At 37.2% G+C, this 13,324-nt stretch overlaps 1 protein-coding gene across 1 annotated transcript in view; it reads right to left on the bottom strand.

Moving 5' to 3' along the window:
- The window catches only part of rdo (reduced ocelli), a 62,135-nt gene that overhangs the window by 43,363 nt on the left and 5,448 nt on the right, over nucleotides 1–13,324 (bottom strand). Inside the window, exon 2 of the mRNA XM_064690724.1 lies at nucleotides 1,539–1,586. The gene's annotated coding sequence lies outside the window, so the exon portion shown is untranslated. The remainder of the gene's footprint in view (nucleotides 1–1,538; nucleotides 1,587–13,324) is intronic.

Below are 13,324 nucleotides of genomic sequence, written 5' to 3'. Positions count from 1 at the left end.
TTTCAATTAATTTACTTGCCTTTTGCTGGAGTTTTTTACATTTCCTTGACTTGAATGAATGAAATCAAATTAATTAAGCAGCGTCATACACACAAATATATCTTTATATACATATAAAGCCAGAACAAGGTTTCACGCCTGTTTTCTTATGCACATGCGTGAAACATTCTTTTCATAATTTATTTTGCTGCCTTCGCTCGGCTCGTTGCGTCTTTGGCATTCATTTTATCTGGCCCTTTTTATCATTATCAACTTCATCAGTTAGGCAGGCAGCCAGGCAGACAACCAGGCAGTCAACCAGGCAGTCAGGCAAGTCCTTCCAGGCTGCTAGTCCTTGGGCTGGAGCTGCCGCTGCACTGTAGTTTATTTCTTGTGACATACTTATGTGCATATGTCTCCTGGTGTTATATGTGTGCGCACTCATAATTTGATTCCTCATACACAACTTTGATTAAGGATATCAACATACACACACATATATATACAAGCACATACAATTCCGACTTTTGGCCTGCAGCTGTTTTGTGCTCTTTTGTATTGGATTCCATTTCGATTTTTCTAGTCGCATGTTTATGTCGACTGCTTTTGCCTTTGGGCAATGGTCAGCAGATTGTTAGCCAAGTTTCGATTCACATGATTTCCAGCAAAACCTTTTTAGCTGCTGACCAAGTAGCCCAGGATATACGACGCCATGAGGGTCGCACATTATACCACATTTAAGACGCATATATATATTTTAAAGCTATTTTTTAATTTGTAAACACAAAAGCTTAAAACCGAAAGGAAAATATTTATTTAATAAAACAAAAAAAACCCTGTTAAGTTCTTTTATTCAACAACAAAAGCTGCACACAAAGCCAAAGCATATTTCATGCCCATAACATTGACACCCAGCAAAAAAAAGAGAAAGCATAAATAAATCTATCAAATAAATTCGAATAAAAAAAATATATTTTGGAAAATGCTTTGATTGATGTTTGAATGGAGCCGTCAAAGCGAATGAAATCTGTCAGCTGAATGAAGTGCAATGAAAATGTATATAGACAGCCGATTGCACAAACGTATGATATGAAAACGTTGAAATTAATCAGCAATAGGCAATTTTGCTTTAAACAAAGATTTTAAAGCAAAAACAAAAGGAAAATAGGGAAAAGTAAGGGCACCTAAATATTGAGTTTGCACCAATAACTATTTCCGACTCTACTTTACAGAATATAAACAGAATATATATAGACGATACACACGTTGATTTTAGAGTTCATAAACACTTCACACCAACTTTGGCATGGATTACTTGGTATAAGTTTAGATTTTAGTTCAGTTTTTCAGAGCTCCTTTCGATCCCACAAATTGATAAGAGCTAATTTTCAGACCATTCTGTGAAGTTATGCACTTTAATCCCTGCGAAAAAAAACTACAAGCCATATTCGCATATGGACAGAACTACAATATTTATAATTCATGGTAAGACAGGGTATTCACAAGTCGAGCACTGACATCTACTGCCGCTTCTGAATATTAACTCTCCGAAAACTTACCTATTTGTTGAGTTTATTACGACCACAAGCTACTTGGTATGTTGATTACTGTAACGAAAAGATTTGGTATTCCAAATACATTAATTAAGTTTAATTAAGATCTTAACGGTTCACGAAAACTTAATCATAAAAACTTGCACAGCTAATTAAACAAGCAGCAATTTAATTAATTACAGAATTTAAGGGGCAGCCGCAGACAAAGCTAAAGACACGGCACATTGGCTTAATACCTTGTCACCTGTATGCACAGGTGTGCCAATAAAGAGCAAAACACACACAGGCACACACACAAACACAGGGAGACAGCGACAGGCAGCTAAGCCACAAAATCAGAAATGTTAATTAAAATCACTGAGCGTTGAGCACAAGCGTTGAGCATATTAAACAGGCAGGAAATCAGTTGGGAATGAAAACCCTTAGCCCTAGGTAAGGTAAGACAAGGAAGGGGCGAGAGAAGATAAATGTGTTCCCATATAACGTGTTTAGATGTATAAAAGTAAAGTAAATTAGTTTGGATCTAAATTATGACACTGTCAGCTAAGTTAAGCGTAAGCCCAAGTATTATAATAATATGAAACAGAAAAAAGTCAATTGAGCTTGGTAGAAACTCACCTGCCTTAAGAAGGGGGTAAGATGCTAGACAATCCGTGTATTTTCTAGGGAACTTTGAAACTCAAATTACAAGTTTAAATTTGTTAGTCGAAAATAATCTGATTTTAAGCAAACGTTAATAGACACTTCTATAGCTGAGATATATTGAATGTAAGAAATGAATTAAAAGGCGATATTGAACTTCCTTTACTATTTGTAACAAGAAGAGCTTAACGCGGCTTAGCCACATTCAAATTTCAGTCAGAATTTCTGAATCACTTACTAAATAAATCACAAGATAACAACTGACTAAATCAAAGAAAGAATAATTTCCGTTAACTTTCATTTTTATATATATTTAACGCAACATTTTTGCTGGTTAAAAACAATTTGAAACTTCCCGCAGGAAAATTGAATTTCTAGAGTTTCCAGAGCAGCCAAAGCCAGCTGCTCGGTGTGCCAGCGGCAACAATAATAAATAAGGGGAGTTGCATGGGAAAAAAAGAGGACAGGCAACAACAAAGGCGAGTTCGCATTTAAAAGCGTAATGGACGTAACGGAAATACAGAATTCCGATCAGGAAGCCAGGGGTCAGGAAATCATCTGAAAAAGTGGCAACAAAAATGCGCGCAATGCAAAATGAGAGAGAGCGAGTGAGTTGGATAAAATGAAAGCAAAAATATATATATATATATTTATATATATTTACAACTGTCTGCTGGTGCATAATACCAATGAAAGCAAACGAATATTAAACAGAACAAAGCAAACGCCCAAAATTATGCGTGACTTTTTACCCTGTCCATTGTTAATGCTTTTAGTTTATAGCCGGACTGCATAAATTAATATTTCATTCTGTTAAATATAAAGCTATCACTAACGGCTTAAAGTTATTATGCTCAACAATTAATGATGCGTCGCCTTCAAGTACTTTTAAGCGGTACAATATTTCAACATTTTGCCGGACAAACTTTTCCTTTTAGAGAACCATTTACAACAAAGAGAAAATGCTTTAAAGGGCTTTGCTAGCTGGTTGGTGAGTGGGTGGGATGAGCTGGTCACGTGGGCTCTCCATAACACAATTAGCAACAACAAGTTGCATTAAAGCGGCTTCTAACTTTCATTAAAAACCACTTAACCCATGCCAGGACAACAGAGAGACCGTAAGCCGACCTTTGTGTAGCCGCACAATTCTAATACTTGACCCACCCACTTGACCCACATGACCCGCTGCAGCTAAACAAAGCAACAACGTGGCACATGGAAGCTGAGCCAGATGGAAGGGGGCAGTTGGCTTAGTGAGTTTACCGTAGGCGTGTCTGCAGCGTGTGCGTGTAGCTTTTACTATGGCGGTGGGGCGTAGGCGGGCACCACTTCTGCACATCGTTAGTCATATTTATTTATATACCAAAGTTTTTGGCAAAGAACAAGAAAGCGAAAAATGTTAAATATATACATATATATATGTCTATATATTTTTAATTAAATTAAAAAGCATTGTGTGGAACCAGTTGTGGTCGGTGCCCGGGGAATGCCACATGTGCAAAACTCAAAAAGCGTTGCATACTTATGTGGGCAGAACTTTGGGCTAGCAGAAGTTCTACTTTTGAAAGTTCTAAATATAAATATATCTATATGTATACAATTTAAATGACCCTAATGCGTTTGAAATTGTATATTAAAATCGATAATATTTATTTTTTGAATAGTTATCATACAAGCAATTCGACAAATGCCGCAGACAAATTCAATTTTGATCGGTCCGTGTCAATGTACGTTTATTCCATTTTCATTGCGGCTGTTATTTTCCTTTAATTTTTCTTGTGCAAACAAACACAACTGGCAAACAGCAGCACCAAAGTTGAAAAATGGTTGCGCAAAAAAAAAAACACACGGGGCTTGGTTGGGGCTTTAGAGCGTGGCATATCAGCTGCGGGGGATACCGCGTACAAACTGAAAAACTTGGCTGCTACTTTGGTATTTTTCTTCTTCTTTTTTTTTTGCTTCGACTGTTTTCTTTTAATGCCAAAGCGTGAAAACAAAACTTTTTTTCTTGCTTTTGCTAGCCGCATTTAAACGGCGACACTAATGGCCCGAAATTGAAATGGAATTTTTGTATTTGTGCAAATATTTTGCAAACTGAAACCAGCAAAAGAAACCGAAAAGTTTGTTGAATGTTAGCAATTGACTGTGTTTCAGTTGCCAAGGCGTCATATGCTGCATTATTGGCTGAAAACTTAAATCGATTTGAGTTGTTGGATAAAAAATCAAATTCGAGTTTGCAACATTTAAAGTTCTTAGTTTATTAGCAACTGGTTTTTGCAAAAATTATATATATAATATATATAAAAATTATTTTAGCTCATAATTTGAATGTTCAATTATATTCATATAGAAACTATCTAACTAAACAAATATAACTTTTTCAGCAAAAAATGTAAAAGCAACTCAAAAGTCAAGTAAAATTGTGAGCAGGCTGCTCAGTTTTTCTCAAAATGTCATCTAATTTCCTCAAAATATTCCAGAACATTTTTACTGGAACAATTTCTATTAAAAGAAATTGACACAAGTCCATCCTCATACGCATATATTAAAAGCTCTATTGTTTCTTCGAATGCACAAAATTATTTAAATTTATTTGATAACATATTTTTGTCACCGCTTCAAATCAGACCAGAAGCAAGGCTTATTGGATTATATGCTAATTAATAAAATACTTTTATTTTATATGTCAATCGATAGTCTATTTTCAAGCTCAATAAATTTATTTAAAAAATGACATTTGTGTGTGCTGGTGACCAAAATTGAATTTATTTCGATTTCCGAAAATAAACAAACAAGCCAGCAGCAAAAGCAGCGACAATAATAAATTGGCAAATTTGGGGAAAATTATAAAGTGTGAACCGCGAAGTGGGTAGGAGAGTTGCCTAATAAAGAATTTAAATACTAATTGAAAAGTGATGTCGCAGCAGAAGTAGAAGTGAGTTAACCTTCTTTTTTTTACTCATCCATCAAAGTTTTTGCCATCAAAGCGAAAAATGTCAATCTTTAGTTCACTTATAAAAGCAGCTGGCCTGCCCAGCTAAGGAATTGGAAAATATTGATGGGCTGCTTTCATTTAGTATATATAGTGCAAACTTGATTAAAGCCAAGCAATTTGTGTAACGCAATTCAACTTTAATACAAAGTTAAAATATTTTAACTCTATGCAGATTTTGGACCAAGCGTTGCCAACAAAAAGGAGCCAAAAATTTGAAAATATTGAGGTCACAAATGCATTAGAAAGTGCTAACTGTTATATACGTTCCATGCGTGCGCAACAGAGATAGTGTGAGAAAGCGAGAAAGAGAGTTTAAATGTGTAAAGGACATAAATATTGCTGCAAAGTTTTTGCCCTAAACTGATTGCAAAATGTCCAAGCAACGGTAAACAAAGTTTTGTGGCCATTGGCAATGCCAATCGATAGCCTGGCACCCGCCACACAGACACTGAGACTGACCGGAGATAGCCAAAATGGTCAGCCAAGCAGACTGTCAGCCAACTTGGCCCGATATGTTGGACACATTCGATATATATCCATGCAGCCATGCAGCCGGCCCACACAAGTAGAAAACTGTGGTGTCTCTGCATACGAACATTTTGGCTCGCATAACGTTTTTAGCATTAATTGAATTTGTTTGCTGGCAAGCGAGTAAGGTTTTACTTGACAATTTAGCACTTGCGGTTGCTGTGGTCCGATTTGGTACAAACTAGGCAATGCCAAGCCAAAATGTTTCTAAAAAATTACCAAAAATACGATCTGTTAAGTGACAGCAAATTATTAGAAGTGGTTTCGATACTATAAATATAATCTATGATTGACCTGAGCTGTAAAGTATATATCTATATCATTCATCATTATCCAATCAATTAAGTGTAAAATATAGTGGTTCGAGGGTTCTTTGATCTCTTTTTGGGTGGAAATTAATAGGCTCTTTATAAAATCCAAGCTCATGCCCTGCCCAACTTATCATTAAATTCAATACACATAAATTAATTTTATTAAAAATTCCTTCGGTCGAACATTTTATTTTCCTATCGAAAATGCGGCTTCTATGAATGCCTCGCCTTAAAGTGCTGCAATTTGAAACACAGTATAAACAGCTTAAACAATCTGCTCATAATTCTTGGATCCAATTTTCGTTAGACATAAAAAATTAACTATGCGTATGCGAGAAAAACTATGGAGTAACGAGCATAAGCAGCAGCAGCAGCGGCAGCAGCAAGGACGAGTTTTGCCAGAATGCCTTGCTGCATTTTTAACGCCTGTGTGCGCCGGCAACAAAAATGCCAAAACCCGTATCCCCCTCCCCCCCCACCCCCCCTGGCAACAGGCAACGATGCACCAAATTGCATCTAGAGGTTCGTATATCTACAATATATGCAGTTGGTGATGCGGTCAGGCAGAGTCCTTTCACTGTGTTCAGTGCTTGGCTCATTGCTTGGCTACGTAAGTGCAGCCGGCTCGTTTTGTGGTCACTTAAATCGACTCTGCATAATGCGGGTGGTTCGGGCACAGATCCTGGTCCGCCCTTGCGCCGCCCACTATGTATGTTAAATTTTATATGGCTTTGCGCCATGCACAGCTTGAAACAGCTTCAGGCGAATGGCATTTGCACACAGGACTCGACTGCGTCTTGAAGCACGTAAGTGCATTGGGGACTTGGTCTGGCTTGCCTGCTGCTGATGTTGCTGTTGCTCCTTGACGTCCTTAATTGTAAAGATGTGTTAATGTATTCCCTTTTGCAAGTTAACATTTTATTTCGCAACGTTCGTTGAGTTAAATTATGCAAAATGTTATACTGTTGGACGCGATGCCACGTGAAATGCTCCTCCAAATTGACGGCAAACGTTGACCGTGGGCATAGTCAAGGATTGAGGGCGTTCAAGGGACAGGATTGGCCGGGTTGGCGCTGCGGGCATGTCTCAGCGTGACACTGAACACGCTTTAACGAGGAGCGTCCGACCGTAGGCTGTGGCGCATAACTTATGCACATAGATAAGCGACAACGATGTCTGCGTTGGCCGTTATGTCCTTCGTCCTGTGCCTGCCAACGTCGCCGTCGTTGTCGTCATCGTTGCTGTTGTTGTTTTTGTTGCTGTGGTTACTGTTATTTTTGTTGTAAGCGCCGGTTAAGGTTGGGTTTTGTACGCTGCCGGCCATTTAAGGCAATTATGAAATTTTAATAATTTTCAAGTGTAATTATTTAAAGCCATCTTTAAGTTGGCTCAGTCCGGTAGATTGCTTATCATTAAAAATAGCACATTTTACGCTTAATTGAAACTTTGAAATGGCATCTAATTAGGCTACTTTTATTAGCAATTAGAGAATAATAAATTTATTCAGATTAATGTTTGATATTCTTTTAATTTGAAAATTAATAGATGAAGTTTTTGTATGTTTAAAAAAGTTTATATAGGATTAATACCAAAATATTAAAATAGATTTTACTTTAAATTTTGCACACGTTCTATGTGAGCTTTTGGCTGAAGTAAGCTTACAAATTATTATATGTAATTGCCCAAAGCTTTAATGTACTTATCGCAATAAAAACTCTGTTTTTAGCATTAAAACTCGTGGTAGCCAGTTAAATGAGCTTGTAAGTCAGCAGAAAAGCTTGAAAGCACCTGGCTTGATGTTGATGATCTCTTATTTTATAAACTCTTATAAGCAAAAGCACGAGTCAGTACAACTGATTAAAGCTTATGGACAATTCAATTTGCAGTTACGAGAACATGTAGCTTGAAGAGTTTGGAATTTGGTTGCGCTTCATATAACTGCAAGCTTTAATATGCTTTAAATGCTTTAAAATACTTTAAATGGTATTTTAAATATAATTAATGCTTGTGTTGTTTTCTTTGCGACCTCCAACACATTTAAGGAAAATTAAAATAATTTCTGACTTTCTCTGTGACGACAGCGAAGACAATGCAATAGCAAGGCGTAATTTAACTTCATTAATTCTCCTTCCAAGCGACTTAATCGCCTTGCACATAACTACGGTTAAGCCTTTGTTTCGCACAAGGAGGCGCACACAATTAAACAGCTTTCGACAGTGTGCGTGTAATTCCTTACATTCAAGCAGACCACAATGCCATCGCACCTCAGACTGCAATTATTTTCTTGCTGTCGGATATGCCATGCCACTCAATGCACATGCCATTAATTATGAAAATATTGGCCAAACACTTTCCGGGCCAGTGGCCAAACAGCCGATGCCCGTGCGCCAAAAGGACCTGCTGAAGTGTCCTTGTGCGCACTCGGATGGCACTTGTATTAAATTTAAAGTATTTACCACAATATTTTCGCTACACTTTGCCGAAATTGTATTTCGTTCGCATTGTGAGGACCAACAATTCACAAGACCAGACACACACAGGCACACACACACACGCACACCACACACACGCACACACTCACAGTCATACACATACTTGTACATTTGGTGGCATTGTGTGAAATGTATTGTGCTTTTGAGCTGAGTTTCGTTACATTTGGTTTGGTTTTGCAGCTCGTGGCAGCTTCAAATATTGCACCTGCTCCACTTGGTCCAGTCGCTGTGGATGCCACTTTTCGTGGTATTGCGGTGCTCTCTCTTTCTCTATTTCTCACCCACTCTCTCTTTCTCTTTCTCTCTCTCTTTCTCACTCTCGCTTGCTCTCTGTTGCTTTTGTTAGTTTTCCTGCAGTCTGAGTACTATTTTTCATTCAATCGCTAAGGGTATATTGGTTTTTAATGCACCAAACCTTTTTAATATTCGTCGAATTCCTTGCTTAAAAAAATAGCACAGAAATTATACATTTGGTAGATAAAATCTTAAGAATAAGAGCAACTTAAAGTAAAAGAGGAAGATAAGAAAATAAAATTTGTTCACAAATATAATTCGAAATAAATAGAATTTAAGTGCTGTTATTTTATTTATTTTAATTTTTAACATTTAACATCTTGCACATACGAGTAAACTCTAGGAAAATAAATTTGCTCTCAATTTTTTATTGACTCTTAGTTACAGATGTATGCTAATATACATACTTAGTTCAAAAATGGATATGCTTGATTTTATTTCAGTCGAGTATACTCAATATGTTAAGTGCAAAGCATAACAATACTTTTGCACAGAATTAAGGACACGCCCAATCGGGCCACAAAGGTGCGTTCGTGCACCCAAATGCAAAAATGCGCCAAAAAAAAAATACTTAGCAGCTCGCAACAGAGAAAAAAAGAGAGAGAGAGAGAGAGAGAGCTCCCAATGAGAAAGAGAAGGAAGCTAAGAGAATTGAATTGCCTGGCGGGCGGCAAATTAAATTCACTTGCTGAAAATTAGCGACGCTTGTGGAAAACGCGACCCAGACATTTGCGTGGGCCATAAACAGATTCCAGCTTTTAAGGAAACCAAACACGTAACGCGCCGGGGGGCAAAGGGGTGAGAACGCCAGCACACTCTCGAATCATTCCCAGGCACTCGCCATCTCTAACCATTTGCCAGTTAAATATAGCAGTTATGCCAAAATAGGCGCAAAATGCTATGAAACGTGCGTGCAATTATTCAAAGTGCAAAGTCTCTGCTCGCAACGTGCAACTTTAACGTTTTTATATATTTGTTTGTTTTTTTTTTTTTTTTGTATTTTCTTGTGGGTTTGTGCCTGGGAAATTGCTCATAATTTCGAGAAGACAACTTTGTTAACTTCGAGATGCCGAAAAATTGTGCTTTTATTCCAGTCAGCATTTAATTTATTGACGTAATTTGCCTTCGGCTTGCCGCTGCATATTAATTTGGCATAAACGACGCACAGCCATCAACAAATTACAGCAAAGATTATATGTCCCAGCATGTTGAGACATTTCCAACAATGCCATTGTATTGTTGTTGTTGTTGTTTGTGTTGGTATGTGTGTGTGTGTGGGTGTGTGTGTGCGGGCCTGTCACATTGACAACGCGTCGTGCAGGATCAACAGCAAATTACCCTAATCAAATTGCCATTGTGCATATTTTAACTTAATGAGTTCGTGAATTTAGATCAAATTAGAGCAAAAACTGAAATTTCTAGGATTTAATTTTTATTACCAACTTCTTATGCGCTCTGAATTTAAGTATAATTATTTGATAATATATAATTTGATAATAGATAAAAAGAATATTTTAAAATTGAATGGTAAGCTTATCATTAAAACTGACAGGCAGTATGAAAGCGACTGTTGTTCCTGACTCAATATAAATTTATTTAATATTTATTGTACATTTATAAATTCAAAATATATTTTATGACACATATTTTAAGTAAAATTTGTAAGACCCTCCCTTGATTTTACCAAGTCACAACTTTTTCATCCCTATTCCCAAATTTGGCACAAAGTCGTCAAAAGTTTCCATTGAAAATTTAGAAGTTTAGGAATTATTCAAACAATGGGGTTAATAGACCGTCGGTGGCAGTGCAGCGTTTAAAGTATTACTTGCAGCTAGCATGTTTTAGGAAACGGATTAGGGATTAGTTAGCAAAGCAGTTTAGGAAACTTGTGAGGAATGAAACTAAATATGGACTTAAGCATATAAAAGTCTTAACAAGACATAAATGGACAATGCAGCGAACTAAGGGGGAAAAAAAATACACATAAGCAACGAAAGCTGCAAACTTAAGTAAGGCAAGGGGAAGGGCGCTGTGAGGGGCACATAGAGCAAAGTTCTGGGCAAACACCTCAAGTGTATATGGCAAAGGGTGAACTTTTAGCTTGCATAAGCTCAAGCTGAACTTTTATTTGTATGACTCGTCGTGTGCAGCAAAGTTTTGGCCAGTTTTTATAGCATATTATTGTTGTTGTTGCTGCAGCTACTTGCTTGATTTTATTGCTGCAGTAACTTCAGCTGCAGCAGCAGCAGCAGCAGTAGCATCCGCTGCTCGCAGAAGAGCCTCTCTCTGGCCGGGGCGAGTGCACTTTAAATTACTCGAATGATACTTGATGGTTGCAATCAGCAGCGGCAGCCCCTCAGCCCCCTTTCTGCAGTCTCAAGTAGACTTCATTATTTTGATAGCAATTAGCAAATTGAGTTTTATAAATTTTAAGTTGTCTGTCATGCAATTAGTGCAGCACGTCTGACCGACCAGACAGAGTCAAAGCTCTGCCTCCGCGCACACGCTGCGTATGCTTGATGTGTCTACTCTAATTCACAATGGAGCACGCGTTGGGATATACGCTGGCCTCTTCTTTTTTGTGGGATTTTATTGCACGTTTCGGAATTAACTTTATGCACCACAAGGGCTCATGCAAATTTCGGGCTTGGCTTTTGTTTTGTTTAATTTTATTTTCAGCCAGCGCATGCACTGTGCCAAACAGCAGCTGATAAAACATTCGCGCGGGAACATAAAATGGAAAGACAGGCAACAGCGGGTCAGCGCGGCGAAAAAGAAAACAAACAAATTTTGCGAGGACAGCCGATTTTTTTCTAATCAACTTTTGTTATTGACACAAGTGTTTGAGCTTGGATATCAAAACTGAGATTCTTTTGGAATTTGTAATTGAATTAATGTTAATATTGTAAATATATTTCAGTTATAAGCTTTAGTTTCAGTTTCAGTTATTAGCTTTAGTCAAAGCTTACAAATTATTATATATAATTACATTAACTTTAAATTACAACGAATCTTTGGACAACTCATCTACACAGTTCGATTTGAAGCTATTATGACTATTTTTGAATATATATTTAAAATATATATAAATATTTTCTCAGAGTCATACATTCAACCAAGCTTACAACATGTAGAATCCAGGCCTGGGGTATCTACCGACTGCGATATAAGTAGGTGGAGAATCAGCTTCTTGAATAATGTTAACAAGAATTCAAAAATAAAGAAATCGAATTTAAGGGCACCAAAACTGGAAATCTAATATTCAGCAATATAGATTTTTGCGAGAGAGTGGTAAAAGAGATGTGTGATAAAACTGGAAACTTAATACTGTGTCGGAAGCCTCGAAGCAAACTCGCCCTTTGAAGAGTAAAGCAAAAACAAAAACAACAAATTGTTTCCGAGTTGGCAAAAAGATTAGAATTGATTTAAGACATTTTCAATTGTAAATTAATTGAATTTCAGTCTGCAATCAAATTAAAACATGTTTATTCATTTATAACAATTAGCTGAGAGCGCTTTAAATTTCTTATTTATCATTTATTTATCAGCTTTGTAATTGTTATGAGCCTTTAGCACAAACATTTAAGCCCGTTGTTATTTCAAGACGTAAAGTTCAACTCATGGCAAACCAATTTTGAGAGCAGTTGAACCAAGCAAATGAAGTGGAAAGCGCAAAATTGTGTTATTGCTCGATTCAAGCTGTTGTTGTTGTTCACACGATTTTCAATGGCAACCGCACAAAACAACAACAAAAGCAGCAACAAAAACAGCGCATATTATGTTTATGTGCAGAAATATGATACTTTAAGATACAATACGCTGTCGTTTAATGCTCACATCACAGCCAAAGCTATATCACAGATATGATGACGGTGACGATGACTATGTTACCCGACTGGCAGCCAAAAGTTGTTCTTGTTGTCGTCATAGTCGATATTGATCCATGTTGACAATTTTTGGCGGCGTTCTGAAACAAATAAATATGTGCCCCGATTTTTCACTCTCTACTGCTCGGCATGCAACGTGTGTGGCATAAAAGCCGCTTTGTATTTGGGGTTCTGTTTTTGTTTTTGTTTTGATGCCCTGCACGGTTTATTTGCTTTTTATTTTTACTGCCATTTGGCGCGATTCCGCCGTATCTATGGTGTTGTCTGACAAAAGGCAAATGCGCCCATTTGTCATTGGGACAACGAGCTGACAGTTGGCAACAAACTGAAGCATCTGCCAGTTGTCAGCGGATGGTTTTGTCACCCTTCAGGCGATTTGCCGAGTATCGAACTTGTAAATGGCAGCCTTTATGCAATTGGCTTCTGTGTTAAGTATGAGGGAACTCTTGACGGAAATGCAATACCCAGGTAATCTTTATTTTATTGAGACTATGGCGGATGATCTTTTTGAATAGCTGGTCAAAACTTAGAGAGCAAATTTCATACTCGAAATAGGTACATTTAAATGTGGACGCAATGCGATTTAAGACAAGTTGAGCAACTGGTAAGGCATATTTATAATATCTAACATATGTTATATAGA

This window comes from Drosophila montana, unplaced genomic scaffold (genome assembly GCF_035044405.1).
Source record: "Drosophila montana isolate Dmon_TW-CO22-7 unplaced genomic scaffold, ASM3504440v1 contig_3282_1, whole genome shotgun sequence".
Taxonomy (NCBI): Eukaryota; Metazoa; Arthropoda; class Insecta; order Diptera; family Drosophilidae; genus Drosophila; species Drosophila montana.
This window is presented reverse-complemented; position numbering and strand designations above follow the sequence as displayed.